Source organism: Taudactylus pleione, unplaced genomic scaffold, assembly GCF_031769625.1.
Source record: "Taudactylus pleione unplaced genomic scaffold, aTauple2 ptg000520l, whole genome shotgun sequence".
In the NCBI taxonomy this organism is placed as follows: Eukaryota; Metazoa; Chordata; class Amphibia; order Anura; family Myobatrachidae; genus Taudactylus; species Taudactylus pleione.
In genome coordinates, this window is record NW_028284922.1 from 10,757,190 (window position 1) to 10,772,735 (window position 15,546).

A 15,546-nucleotide genomic window follows, 5' to 3' on the forward strand; every position below is an offset into this window, starting at 1 on the left:
GGGGGGGAGGTTAGGGTTAGGCACCCCTAAGGAGGGTTAGGGGGGTTAGGTTAGGTTAGTAAATACTCACCTATCCACGATCGGGATTTCCAGCGCTGTCGGCCTTCCGCTGCTCGGAACTCTGCTCATGTCGGGCTGCCGCTGACGGGAATCGAACCGCCGGCCGATTCTGTCTACCATCTCCAGTAAGTCAGATAAGAATAACAATAGAGTAATCAAATCATTATAAGAAAATTATAACATGTCTATTACATCATCTGATATGGGAGGAAAGGATAGCAATTTCAAAGTTAGGTGACATAAGAACTTAAAGGAAATTTCCATTGGATTTGTTTCATGAATAATATTTGAATACTATCTACACGAATCAATTGTCCCCAACAGGATGCACAGATTTGTGTCCCTCCTAGTGCAGGAATCCATCTTTCTTGGTCTTGCATCCTATTTGATCATGTGTCAATCGTGCGGCCGGGACTGCCAGGGAGCTGCCGAAGAGTTCAAGGGAAATCTCATCTTATGCTGGTTGTACTAGTGTATGGCCTACTATGGTACTCACTTAAGAGACATTCAACTGAAAATGGTGTACTAAAATGTGGTGGCATAAATACGCGCTTAAAGACCTTGATGTGAATGCAAACTAATATAGGTACAGTATGCCAACTTCATAAAGATAACTGTTTTAAATGTGTAAAATTAAAGCCCCTATATGCAGTGCCGTAACTAGGGGTGTGCAACTGCAGAGAGCGCAGGGCTCAGTAGGTGGCGTCATCGCTGCCCCATGGCCCTTGCTTCTGGCTAGCAGGGTACCGTAAACGGTACCCTACAGGCAGTAACACTGTGGCAGTGCCCACCAGATCGTCCTTTCGCTGCTCCGAGCATGCCATGCACCCTGCCACCTGTAACTACAGAAACTCGGAGCAACCTGATGGCGCTTAGGACACTGCTGTACTTCCCGGTGAAGGTGGCCCCGTCCCCTTTGGCATCATCTTGACGTCATGTGTGCAGGGCGATTGATAGCACTGCCTATGTGAAACAAGCATCAGTGTTCCTAGCTTGTACAGGTAGTAGTTAATGCAGGCACCCCCACAAATACAGGGGGCATAGAATGCAGGCGCACACTCACTTATACTCCATGTTAATCAGGATCTTTTTGTCTATCATTGTTCTTAGTACCTAGGTGTGTGCCTGCATTCTATGTCCTCTGTATTGTACTACAAGTCTCAGCATAGCAGCACCTCCTACTATGTTTAAAATTAGTGTGTGCAGTCCAAGCCCCCCCCCCCTTACCCGCCACAAATAGCCACAACAAACATCAGAGTATGACTGGTTACCCTAGTCCCACTTTATTAGAGAAAGTCACAGGTTGGGGGCTCCAGCCTGGTCAGAAAAGTGGGTTCACAAGAATGGAAGCACTGAACATCACTAGGAAAAAAACAGTATGTGGATACCCTGCCAGCCATTAACTTCTTGGGGTATGTTGGTGCAAAATGCCCACACATCCATGGCTTCCACACCTAACTGGTACATGTCAAACTACAAATGCTAGCATGGGACATGTGGTTCCCCATAGTAAAGTATGAAATACGAGCACTTTATTAAATGTTCTTTATTTGAAATCAAGACCCAATCCCTCATTCCCTTTATTACTCACCTAATCAAGGCCGCCATCAGGGAGGGACTGTCGGGCCCGGACACTTAGGTGAAAGGGGGGGGGCCCGCTCCTATCCCTGTAGTTTCTAAAAAAAATTTATAGAGCGCAGCAGCACTGCTGCTGCTGGCTCCAGTAGATAAGACTGAGCCGGCGGCACCTACCACCTGATCACCTGGCCACCTGTGGCTCGCAGCTGTCAGTGGCAGCCTGAGCCGAAGCTTCCTCCCTGTGCGCTCCAGTCCCGACCAGAGTCGTGCATGTGACTTCGTGACGTCACACGTACGTGCGGATGATGTCAGATAGGCGGAGACTGGAGGATTCTGTAGAGAGGAGCCGCCGGGACAACCGCACCAACATAGAAAAAAAAAAAAAGTATGTTTGCACACAGTGCTTATATGGCTTTATAATTTATGGGGGTGGTCACTGTTGGGTGCTATAATAAATATAAAGGATGGGGACCTGTTTCAATCAGTGAGGGATGAGGAAAGTCATTGTCAGTGCCTGTCACCCCCTCACTGATTGTAGCAGGTCCACATCCCTTATATTTATTATTACACCCATCAGCTAGTGTCCTGTTGATTATATATCAGTGTGCCACTAATATATAATCAACAGGTCACTGACTGATGGGATTAATAATAAATGTAAGGGATGTGGATCTGCTACAATAAGTGAATGGGTTGGCGGGGGTGTTTGGGGGGTGCTTCCACAAATATCAGTCATAAAAAATGTGTGTGTGAGTGAAGTCAATGTTGCGGGCACGGGCTCCCCTTCCTCAAATCTTGAGGAAACGTTGACTAATAAAACACAGCTTCACCCTGTTACAGTCTGTTAGTGCCGCCTTTACGCCTTCTTTATAATGGGGATGCTGTTTTCCTGCAGGGTCCAGTGGAGTGCCAGATTCATTGTCTGCTACTATATATCAGTTATTTATTTAGAGCACACATATTCCACAGTGCCTTACATATTTGACCATGCACATCGGTCCCTGTTCCTGTGGAGCTTATATTCCTTACCATATTTACGCACATACATTTATTTTTTGTCAAGATCTAATTAACCTACTAGTATATTTTTTATTTGTGGGAGGAAACTGGAGTACCCAGAGAACAAGCACTGGGAGAACATGCAAACTCCACACAGTTAGTGTCGTGGTGGTAATCGAATTCAAGACTTCAGTGTAGTGAGGCAGTAATGCTAACCATTACACCATCCACGCTGCATGGGTGGTGCAATATGTATCTAATTTGGGGGGAGCCATGCCGTGTTTTGTTACCTGTCCATATCGTGTTGATTATTTTCATTTAAATACCCCCTCTACGTGCTAAAGAAAACTCGAAGAGACAGCAATAGCAATAACTACTATTCTTGCAAGTTAGATCCTGGCAACATTGGAAGAATCTTTCACATTTGTGAAAGACTCTTGTGGGGGAATTTGACACTGCAAATGTAACATGCCCCTATATGTTGGCCACACTTCCAATTCAGTACAGGGAATGGGGGACGCCGAAACATACCCTTGCTCCAGGCACCATTGCACCTAGCTACACCTCTGCTAGGACCCACCGTGGCTCTAACAGACCAGGTCCGTCCGGCAACGACTGCACATGTATGAGGGAGGGGAGGGAAGGTAGGTGGACACATAAGGGGCCTGGCTTGACACACAGAAGGGGGTCTGGCTGGACACATAAGGGGGGCAGGCTAGACACATAAGGGGGGCTGGCCGGACGCACATAAGAGAGGCTGACCGTACGCACATAAGGGGGGCTGGCTGGACACAGGACAGGCTTAATATTTTTTTGCCCAAATTTTTTTGGTAGCAATAATGTAGCGGGGGAAGAGGGGGGGGGGCCTGCCGATATTGTCAGTCCTGGGCCCCACAATTTCTGATGGCAGCCCTGCACCTAATTCTTTATAAATCTTCTTCCTCCTTGTTTTTCTTATTCTTTTTTTTCTGTTAGTCCTGTGGTTAATAATAATAGTAATAAAAAAACAATAAGACAATGCACGACCTAACTGAACTGAATCCATTCATACTGTATGGAAGTAGCCAACTACTGTATAGCAGCTTTCTCATGCTCCTGCCAGTCATAGCAAAGCCACTCCGATTGGTTACTTGCAGAAAGACCTTTGAGGTGTCATTTATGCTGCGGTTCTGCTAGAAGCAAGTACAGAAAGAAGGAATATAAGAAGAAAGTAGGAAGAAAAGAAGAAGAAGTGTGGCTAACTTGCTGCATGTAATACGCCATGCCTGGATGCATCATGGCGTATTCAGTGGCAGTTTAATGTACAGTCGCGTGAAAGTGTAATACAACTTTGTGTCCACCAGATGTTGCCTTTCCTAAACTACACAGTGTCTGCGTCAAATAGCCTAATACGCTACTGCACAGGTTCTCAAACTCGGTCCTCAGGACCCCAAACAGTGCATGTTTTCCAAGTCTCCTCACAGAATCACAAGTGAAATAATTATCTCCACCTGTGGATCTTTTAAAATATGAGATATGGTAAGAACTTACCCTTGTTATCTCTATTTCTACGAAGTCCATAGGGTTCCACAGGATACCTTGGGGTATAGGTGTGACGTCAGTCGCTGGGCACCATAGAGTTAAGCTTTTCAGCCTCCCAGGATGCACTAGGGTCCCCCTCCTATACCCCGCCCCCGAGCCAAGGCACCTCAGTTAGTTATCAAGCCATAGGCCGGAGGAGGAGAAGGAAGAGAGAGAAAAAAGATCTGGACACATACAAGAATCACATTCTCACCAGAGGGAGACGGAAAACCGGTGACCAGAGCAAAGCCCATCTGCAGCACAGGTGCGACAGGGCGGGAGTCCTGTGGAACCCTATGGACTTCGTAGAAATAGAGATATCAAGGGTAAGTTCTTACCATATCTCATATTTTCTACTTCAGGGTCCATAGGGTATCCACAGGATACCTTGGGGATGTCCCAAAGCAGTATCCTTTAAGGGTGGGGACGCTCCTGTGTAGAAAGGAGAATCCGCCGCCCGAAGGAAGCATCCTGAGAGGCGAAGGTGTCAAACCTGTAATACCTCATGAAGGTATGGACAGAGGACCACGCAGCAGCCTTGCAGATCTGAACTGCCGAGGCACCACGTCGAGCTGCCCACGAAGGACCCACAGGCCTAGTGGAATGAGCCTTCAGAGAAGGAGGGACCGGTAGGCCTTCATGAAGATAAGCTTCAGAAATAGCCATACGGATCCAGGCTGCCAAAGTTTGCTTTGAAGCAGGCCAACCCTTTTTACGGAAGCCATAGAGGACAAACAAAGCGTCCGACTTCCTAAACGAAGAAGTGCGGTCAACATAAGTCCTTAAGGCCCGCACAACATCCAAAGAGGCCTCACCCACGGAAAGACCCGGTGAGTTAAAGGCCGGAACAACGATTTCCTCGTTAACATGAAACTGGGAAACAATTTTGGGAAGAAACTCGGGCCGAGTGCGGAGCACTGCCCTGTTCCCATGAAAAACCAAGAAAGGGGGTCTACAAGAAAGAGCCCCTAACTCAGAAACACGTCTGGCCGAAGCAATGGCCAGAAGGAAAACAGTCTTAGCTGTTAGTCATTTAAGATCCACTGAGCCCAGTGGTTCAAACGGCGGTCCTTGGAGAGCCCTCAGGACCACAGCCAAATCCCAAGGCGCCACAGGTGGAACAAAGGGCGGCTGAATGCGGAGAACACCTTGCATAAAGGTGCGCACATCTGGGATTGTAGCAATCCTACGGTGAAACCAGACAGATAGGGCCGAAACCTGTACCTTCTAAGAAGCAAGGCGAAGCCCATGATCTAGTCCCGCTTGCAGGAAGGCGAGAATCCGAGACAGACGAAACTCCCGCGGTGCATAACCTCTCGGTCGACACCACTGGAAGAACGTATGCCACACGCGATGGTATATCCTCGCGGAAGACGGTTTCCGAGCTCGTAACATGGTACGCACCACAGAGCTGGAAAACCCCCGGGATCTCAGCATGGCCGTCTCAACAGCCACGCCGTCAAAGACAGCCGAGTCAGGTCCGGGTGAAGGCAAGGACCCTGAGACAGAAGGTCCGGTCGTAGCGGCAACCGCAGAGGACTGTCCACGGACAGACCCTGAAGGTCTGAGAACCAGTGCCGTCTGGGCCACGCGGGAGCTATCAACAGGAGCGTCCCTCCTTCCTGTTTGAATTTCTGGATTGCCCGTGGAAGAAGGGAGACCGGAAGGAACAGGTATGCGAACCGGAACGTCCACCGGACGGACAGAGCATCCACCAGAGACGCCCCTTCGTCTCTTGTGCGAGACCCGTACATCGGCAACTTGTTGTTGTGCCGGGACGCCATGAGGTCGATCTCTGGAAGACCCCACCTGTCCACCAGCAGTTGAAAAACGTCCGGGTGCAGGGACCATTCCCCCGGATGAACGTCCTGGCGACTTAGAAAGTCCGCCCCCAATTTAGCACTCCCGGGATGAAGACCGCTGATATGCCCGGAAGATTGCGCTCCGCCCAAACCAGGATCCGAGAGACCTCTACGAGAGCCGCCCGACTGCGAGTTCCTCCTTGCCTGTTTATGTAGGCCACGGTGGTAGCGTTGTCCGACTGGACCTGCACCGGGTGACCCTGGAGAAACCGCTGTGCCTGCTGGAGAGCATTGAAGACCGCACGGAGTTCCAAGATATTTATTGGAAGCTCCGCTTCTGTCTGCGTCCACCTGCCCTGGAACAAGTGTGGACCGGAAACTGCTCCCCAGCCCCGAAGACTGGCGTCCGTTGTCAACAGGACCCAATTTGGAACCCAGAACAGATGTCCCTTGTTGAGGTGGGTCGTCTGTAACCACCACGCAAGGGACAGGCGAACCTCCGGGGTGATCACAATCGTCTGGGACTTCAGAGACTGAGGCAGCCCGTTCCACTTGGACAGGATCAGGTGCTGCAGAGGTCTGGAGTGAAACTGGGCGTATTCCACCATGTCGAACACCGACACCATGGAGCCCAGTAACCTCATCGCCGAGTGTAGGGACACCCGGCGGCTGTGCAGACAACTGCGCACCCTTGACTGTAAAGCAGAGATCTTGTCCTCCGTCACGAAGATCCTTTGCTGTCCCGAGTCCAATAAGGCTCCAAGATGCAGAATCCTCCGAGACGGGATTAGAATGGACTTCTGCCAGTTGATTAGCCAGCCGTGCCATTGCAGCAGTGCAATGGTCAGGTCCAAGTGGCGTAACAGGAGCTTTGGAGATCCTGCCACCAATAACAGGTCGTCCAAGTACGGCAACATGCGGACTCCCTACAGCCGCAGAGAAGCCGCCATGACCGCCATCACCTTGGTGAAAACACGTGGTGCTGTCGCCAGGCCAAAAGGTAACGCCCGAAACTGGAAGTGGTCGCTGCGGATTGCAAACCTGAGGAACTGTTGATGGCGCAAAAGAATAGGGACATGCAGGTAAGCATCCTGTATGTCCAATGACACCATGTAGTCCCCAGGTTCCAGCACCAGAATGATGGACCGTAGGGTCTCCATCCGAAACTTCGGGACCCGCAAAGACTTGTTGAGTGCTTTGAGGTTGAGAATCGGACGATATGACCCATTGGGTTTCTGTACCAAAAATAGATTTGAATAGAAACCCTGGCCCCTCTGGGAGAATGGAACAGGCACTATAACTCCAGCCTGGAGCATAGTGTGCAATACCTTCCGCAGCTCCGTAGCGTTGTTCCGGTCTGATGGTAGACCCGTGGTGAAGAATCGAGCCGGGGGTCTGTGCCGGAAGGAGAGGGTGTATCCGTGGGAAACCACCTCCAGAACCCAAGTGTCTGTCGTAGTGGTCGACCAACACTGGGCGAACTGCAGCAGGCGGCCTCCCACCCTGGGATCCCCCAAAGGGAGGCCCGGACCGTCAGGCCGCGGGCTTGTCACCTGGCTTGGGGGCCGGACATCTGGTACTCCATGCCTGCTTCCGGGGCTTGGCCGATTTCTTAGGGCCAGCCTGTCGAGGAAACGAATGTGGTTTGGGCCTGCCCTGGGCCCTAGATGACCGAAAGGATGATGGTCCAGAACCAGAAGGAGCAGCGGCCGACGGGAGACAAGCCGATTTGGCTGCCGCCAGCGTGGCCACAATCTTATCCAGATCCGGACCGAAGAGAACTTCTCCGGTAAACGGCAACGCCTCCAGACCCCTTTTGGAATCTGCGTCCGCCTTCCATGATCGTAGCCACAAGGTGCGACGAACAGCTACCGCTGCTGAAGAAATCCTAGACACCAGAGTACTAATGTCTAGGGCTGCCTCGTTGATGTAGGTGGCCGAATCACGGAGATTGCCAATCAACTCTGCCTGTTCGGCCGGACAGTCGGAATCAAAAGAAGCCTCTAATGAATCCGCCCAGCGCTCCATCGCTCTGGCAACCCAGCAAATGGCCATAGCCGGCTGTGCTGCCCCCCCCCGCAAGGGAATAAGCGGACTTCAGGCAGATCTCCACCTTGCGGTCCGTAGCATCCTTAAGGGAGGACATGGATGGCATCGGCAATGTGGCACTATGGACAAGACGGGTCACGTGAGAATCCACCTGTGGAGGGGATTCCCACTTTGCAAAATAATTATCCGCGAACGGATAAGCCACCACCAGGCGTCTCTGCGGCTGGTATCTTTTGCCAGGCTGTTTCCATGCCTCCTCTAAATGGTCCACCAACTGACCCGAAAGAGGAAAGACTGTGGCATCGCCCTTCACATCCTTGAAAAAGGCATACTTAGATTTTGCCGCTGGGGAAACTTCGTCCTCAATCACCAAGGCTGTGCGGACCGCCCGAATAAGTCCAGGAATATATACTTTGGACTTAGCATCAGCGTCCTTAGTATGGAGAGGTTCCTGATCGTAAGGATCCAGAATCTCCCCATCATCAGACGTCCCCTCGTCATCCTCATAAGGAGCCGACAGAGACGCCACCGGCCGTTTATGCGGCCGCATCACAGACTCCCCTTGCAACACATCCGACAAGTGCTGTACAGAACTCGTCAGGGAGTTAACCCACGCTGGCTCCTGAGAAACCGGGAGCGGGGAAATAGGGAGACTGTGGGGTACCACCAATTGTCGTGGGAAACCCTGCATGGGTGACGACACCACTGACTGCTGGGATAAACCCATCGGTGTAAACGCGGGCTGCGGAGCTAACTGGCCCACTAAGGCTGTAAGCGCCTGAGCGAAACAAGCCCAGGGCGGCTCCTGTACCGGTGCTGTAACCGTAAGAGGCCGCGCCATGGACAAACACTGCCGGCAAAGGCCCTCCGCGCTACCCTCCCCCTCCGCTAACGGTACTTTACACGTAGTACACTGTAGCCGGAGGGGAAAATCACTTTCGGACATGATGGCACCACGTATGTGACCTCTCTCACCAATTATAACTTAAATAGGCGAGAGACCACCCTGCAGCACCGCACCGCAAGGGCTTAGCAGAAAGAACAGGGACAGTAATAAAGCTGACAGTTTAGAGAAAAGTTACAGGCAGCAGCGCTAGCACAGTCACATACAATGCAAAGAAAATCAATTCCTGCACTAACAGCGCTGATCACTCAACTACGCAGACACAGGGCCTGGTAGGACAAAGCGCTGCATACACAGACCTGACCACAGCGGAGGAGAGGTATGCGGGGGTACCCAGACCACGATGCTTCCGTCCAGTGCTTCCAGCAGCGTTCACCATGCGTTCTGGAGAAGATGGCCGCCGAGGAGCAGAGAGGAGGCTGGCCTGGGGGAGGAGCGCTGCCACAGGACCAGTCGGCAGCGTGCAGAGAGGGCTGTGTGCAGCGGGGGAGGTGCCGGCTGTGAGACAGGGAAGGCGCGCTCCCCTGGCATGCATTTAACCCCTGGGACGTCGCAGCGCTACCGCTCTGCTGCGGTCCGCTGTCCCAGGGGGTAGTGGAAAGCGCAGGTTGGTCGCCTGGCGCCATGCTGCAGCCAGTCCCCAGGGAGCCCCCTGCCTGGGGACTTAGGACCATGTGACCAGCGGGGACCCACCGCGGGACCCCGCTGCTTACCTTTGTCCCCCTTGGATCCGGCCATGGTCCGGAACATCTGGGGTCACCGCTAGCTGTGACCCCAGATGCTCACCAGCATCCCCGGATCGGTACCGGCGTTCTGGTACCGGCGGGGGTGTAGGGAAGACAGCATGGACGTCAGGACTGACTGTCTATGCTGTACATCCAGATGTGCAGCCAAAGCTGCACTGAAGAAAGCTTCAGGGGCTCTTCTAGCCCCCACTCCGACAGGTGCACCCGACGCCGGCCGGGCACCAAACTAAACTGAGGTGCCTTGGCTCGGGGGCGGGGTATAGGAGGGGGACCCTAGTGCATCCTGGGAGGCTGAAAAGCTTAACTCTATGGTGCCCAGCGACTGACGTCACACCTATACCCCAAGGTATCCTGTGGATACCCTATGAACCCTGAAGTAGAAAATGTGTTATCGACTTATGAACACACCTGTGCACCTGCTGGGTAATCTGGAAAACGTGACCTGTGTGGGGTCCTGAGGACCGAGTTTGAGAACCACTGCGCTACTGCATGGCATGGACCCACTCACATTTTAGTGCACCTACCCACTGGCTTATTTGCAAATTCTACATGCTGCGGCAAGGAGGCCTGTTTGGAGCGACTTGAGTCACAATGTATGAGGACATATCTATATGCTGTTTGTTTTTATGTTTGTAGAAGAGAAGAATTGAGGAAAGATTTCTACTGGCCAGGCCCAGTATGCTAGGGGCCCCACCATTTATCATGATTGCCTTGGGATTAGAGAGCAAACAGCTATGGCATATATAAAGCAAATTGTTCACTGCAAATACTTGGAGTGGTGTAAGCCTGCCCTCTAGTGTGTGCTAAAGTCATTTTCACAAGAAATAAATGAATGTGAATTCAATCTGTAAACACACTTTCTAGTGTCACTGTTACATATATACATTAAAAGCTATGCATTTTAGATATACGAGGGTGGATTCAAAAGTCCCTGTCCTGACGTAGTACTGAAGATGTCACCCCATATTGATTTTCTGAATGTATGTACTAGAGGTCTTAGTAGAACATTGTGGAAAATTACAGCACAATTCTTTTATTTTTGCAGATAATGAATAATAAACAGAACAATATAACTAAAAGTTGGGAACAACATCACTAAAAGGTGAAAAATGGAGAATACTGAAAAATAGAGAAAACTGAAATTTGAGCCGTCAATAAATATCTGCAAATGAAGATGACGCTACTGATATTCACACTCACGCTGAAGGAACACATTTGTGGGAAGACTTTTGCATCTGATGACGATGTCATGACTGCTACAGAGAACTTTTTCCTGAATGGAAGCAAGCGTTTGGAGCATCGATGGGAGAAGTGTATTGAAGTAAATGGGGACTATGTCGAAAAATAAATGTCATTTGAACTTAAATTTCTCTGTTATTCATGGTCAGGACACGACATTTGGATGCCCCCTAGTACATAGAACAATTACACTCTCCAAAATTATATGATCATATTGAAAACATAATAATATTATTAATAATAATAATAATAACCTGGCTGAGCTAAATTTTTCCCACATCTGGGTCCTGTAGGCGAAATGTTACAAACAGGTGTCTGTGCAGTTGGAGGTATCATCAGGCGGATCAGTGCACACTTAGTATTGGCTGCCATTAGGTGCCAAGTCAAATTAAGTGGATGATTAAATGACAGATGTATTTATGTACAGTCTCTATAGTAACGCCAGACAGCACAAATCATGTTGCATAAACTTTCTTTGCAGTACAAACACTCTCATCTTCTCAAACGGTGTGGCCCTAACATTGCATGTCACCGATAACCTCATTGTATACTCCTACACAGTCTGGACCTCATTCAGAGTCGGTCGAAGTGGCTGCACGGTTGTACGCCACCGATGTTCGCTATACTGCGCATGCGTAAAGTTCGTAATGCGCGTGCGCAAACTAGCCGCTACCATCAGAAATTTCTCTCTCCTTGAACACAGCCAGGTCGGTAGTTTGAGTGACAGATGGAGGCATTTGTGGGGGGTAACAGGGGAAGGTGCTTGAAAACGGGGGAGTGGAGATCCGAACGCAGGCGTGCCTCATTATGCGAACGGCATGTTATGGGAGTGCATACGGATTATGGGAGTGCATAATTAACAAAGTAGCGTCATGGCACATGTGACATGGGAGGTTTTTACACTGACATGATCGTACAGCTTAAGAGAGGGTATGGTCAACCTTAAGCTCTACGACCAGTTCCGATGGTTCCCGATGGTCTCGATTAATCCTTATATGCCCGGAGATGACATGCAATGCGTACGAGAAGGGGGAGTATTTTTTAGTCTTCCGACCACTTCCTCCCCTTGGTCGGCCAACTACCGATCCGAACTTAGGGGCGCAACTTGCGAGGGAATCATTTGAATATCCGGCCCCTTTTCCCATACGACCGTGCGGCCGCTTCGACCGACTCTGAATGAGGTCCTCAGTCTCAGCGACAGGGGGGGACTAGGGGCACAGCTGAACCAGGCCCTGAGGTTCTAGTAGACCTCTGGGGGTCCCACAGACAATACCTAGCTGTAACGCTGCCTGCTCTGCTGCTGCAGTGATCAGCAGGGTGCAGGCATGTATGGGCCCAGTCACCGCAAGATCACTGCATGGTCCATCACAAAGGCAGGCTCAGTGGCGGAACTTCTGGTGGTGCAGCAGCAGCACTGACAGCAGTACTAATAATGACTGACTCATTACAGTACACTGTGGCCGGCCACGGGCCAAAACAAAGAAGGAGGCGGTCTGCCCCCCCTCCCCTTCCTCTCTGACACTACTGTTCCTGGGGATCCAACATCACTACCTAGTCACCGGCCCTGATGCGAAAACCTAAAGAGAAGAGTTTGGTCTGTGCTCCGAGATCAGCTACAGTCAGGAATTCGGGTCGGGGTCTCCTCCATTACTCATTGGGCTCTAGCTTTGCCCCTGCTGTGTCAGTTCCAAACTAACAGTATACCCCTGATTTCTCTCTCTCTCCTTGTTTTTTCTTCTTCCTGTCTCCCCCACTGATACTTTCCCTTCATGTCTCAGTGAACCCTTTCAACCAAATTACCCCCTTTACTCCCTCCTACAGAGACCTTACATACCCTCTGCCCCTACCCTTCACCCACTGCCTTTCCCCATCACCCTCTCATTTTTAGCCATTCCCTCTCCACGTCACCCTCAGCCTCTCTCTCCCTATTACCATCTCTTTCACCCACTCTCCATCACCTTCCGCCTCTCCCTGCCACACACTGCTTCTCCCTGTCACCATCTGCCCATCACCCACTGCCTCTCCCAATCACCCTCACCCTCTCCATGTTACCCTCTATCTTTCACACTCTCCCTTTCACCTGCTCTCCATCACCCACTGCTTCTCTCTGTCACACTCTGCTTCTTTCTGTCACCCACCGCCTCTCCCTGTTACCCTCCCCATGTCACCCTTTCCCTCTCATCCATTGCTTCTCCGTCACCCACTGCCTCTCCCAATCACCCTCTGCCTCTCCGTCACCCTCTCCCTGTAACCCACTGCTTGTCCCAGTAAGCATCTGCTTGTCACGCTCTTCCTGCCACCCTCTGCTTCTCCTTGGCACTGTCTGCTTGTCACCGGGCAGCGGTGATGGATGACGTGGACATGTGAGCGTCATTCACACTGTGCCAAGAGTTGGGAGAAGCTGTTGGGCTGCCCGGCAGCTCAGGGAGCGCTGGGCAAGCCTCCAGAGAGACGAGAGCAGAGCGTGACACACAGTCATGCCCCCAAAACATCACATACCAGGGGGTGCGGCAAAGCAGACATGATGCCATGCCCCCTTTTGTGTGCACTCCTTTGGGGTCCACAGTAGTGCACTGGGTGGCAAAAATCCAAGTGACTCCACTGCTTGTTTCACCTTGTGTCCCTGGAATCTGACCAACCATTGTGCTGCTATGTTGTATTGCTGTGCACACTCCTATAGTAATAATTTCCACTGGCTGGGATATCCGGCGTTGCCCGGGTTGAATACTGAAGTGTATCTGCAGCATTCATTTTTTTACATTGTCCTCGCCTATAACCTCGATAACTACAGTATGCACATTAGGAGTAAATGACAGTGCAGGCAGGCGTATTCTCATACCGTTTGGAATGGGGTATATCAGGAGCAGACTGACTTACAGAATAGAATCAGTATAGCTTCCAAAATTGAGTTTCAAAAATCACAGACCAGAGAGGGTGATTCAGCTGCTATCGCAGCTGCTAATATGTTAGCAGCTGTGATAGCTGTAATATCCTAATGCAGCAGGAGGTGTTACACCTTCTGCATGCATTACTGATCCGAGCTGCATCCAAAGAAGCAGAATCGGATCATCAGTGATCCCTTCGGCCAGCTTAGTAACCATGGGGTCACGCAAGCTGCCCGTCCCAGATGAGTAAAAGAGATCGACAGAGATCCTGGTCTTTGCACTCCCCCTCCTAAATGGAGGCCGTCGCTGCCCCTCCCTGCTCAGAAATGGCAGCAGACTGTCAAATACTGGCAGTCTGCTGCCAGACTGCGTGCGGGATCGCAGACCCGTACTGTGTATGCGCAGTGCGGGTTAGGCGCATGCGCAGATTCACGATAATCGTGAATCTCCGTAATCCCTGCTCTGCATCCGCAGCTAAATCACCCCCTGAAATCACCCTGCAGACCAACATTGAAGACCTAGGGGCATATTCAATTGGGCACGAGGTTTAGTGAGGGAAAAACTTTGTGCCCAATTTTGGATTGCCTCAGGTATGCGTGCTCCCGTTACCCGTGGTATCCAATTAATATAGAGTTCTGAAAACCCTGTGCCACGTAAAAAAAAAGAAAAAAAATTACACTTACCTGCCCAGTGGTCTCTGCGTCTCCCAATGGCCTCCCCTCCATCTTCTCACTGGGGAGGATACAAGGGCTGCTGGGAGATGTAGTTCTCCCAGCACCCAGTACGGGGGGGCATATTCACACTGGACACACACACTCATTCACACACACTCACTCATACACACACTACATACTCACCGCTGCTGCAGGAGACCGGGTCCCGCCGCTGGATGCAGAGGACAGCACATCGGAAGGTGAGTATTACTGACTAATTAAGCTAATTGGAAACTTCCAATTGCTTCATTAGTCATTAGGAGGGGTCCCAGAGAATTTCCCGACCATTTTTCCTAAAATTGTGGATTTTAGGAAAAACTGGTCATGCTCTGGGGGTGCCGCTCAAAATATCTGAAACCCCGCTCCTAATTAAATAGCAAAAATCCCGCACCTGCAGGAAAACCCAGCGGGTGCGGGATTTTTGCTATTCTCACCCCGAATTGAATATGTCCCCAAGTCTAGCAGTGCTGCCATCAGGGGGAAAATGCTGGGACTTCGCGCTTTGTCAAGATAAAATATTGTGGATTGATTATGCTGTCTGTCATAGTCTGCATGTACAGAGTGGAATGTATCAAGTGCTGAGCTGCTCATAAGCATGCCAGAGTGTGACAGTGTGTGTATGAAGCCATCCGCTCAGCCCCAGAGCCTGCGTTACTTAAGAGTGTCCCAGTTTTATGGGATTGTGTGACAGTGTGTGGCCCTAACAAAGTTCAAACCTAGGCAAAAACCTAATCCTGGTAAAATTACACCACCATGCCAAATTTGGTAGAGCTAGGTACTAAACTCTGGCTGTGCATAAAGGACATACACTTCCTTGCTTATTATATAGATTATGCTGTATGTGGTGTTGCTGTATTGCTAACATGTATATTATACATGTATATCTTAGGTGACTCAGGGTCGACTCTAGGCACTGAGTGGCCACACATGGGCACCACCCACAGTGGGTGCGCTGATTTTCTGCCGCCATTTTCCCTCTCTGACTGGCCCTTAACTAACTGTCACTGCCTG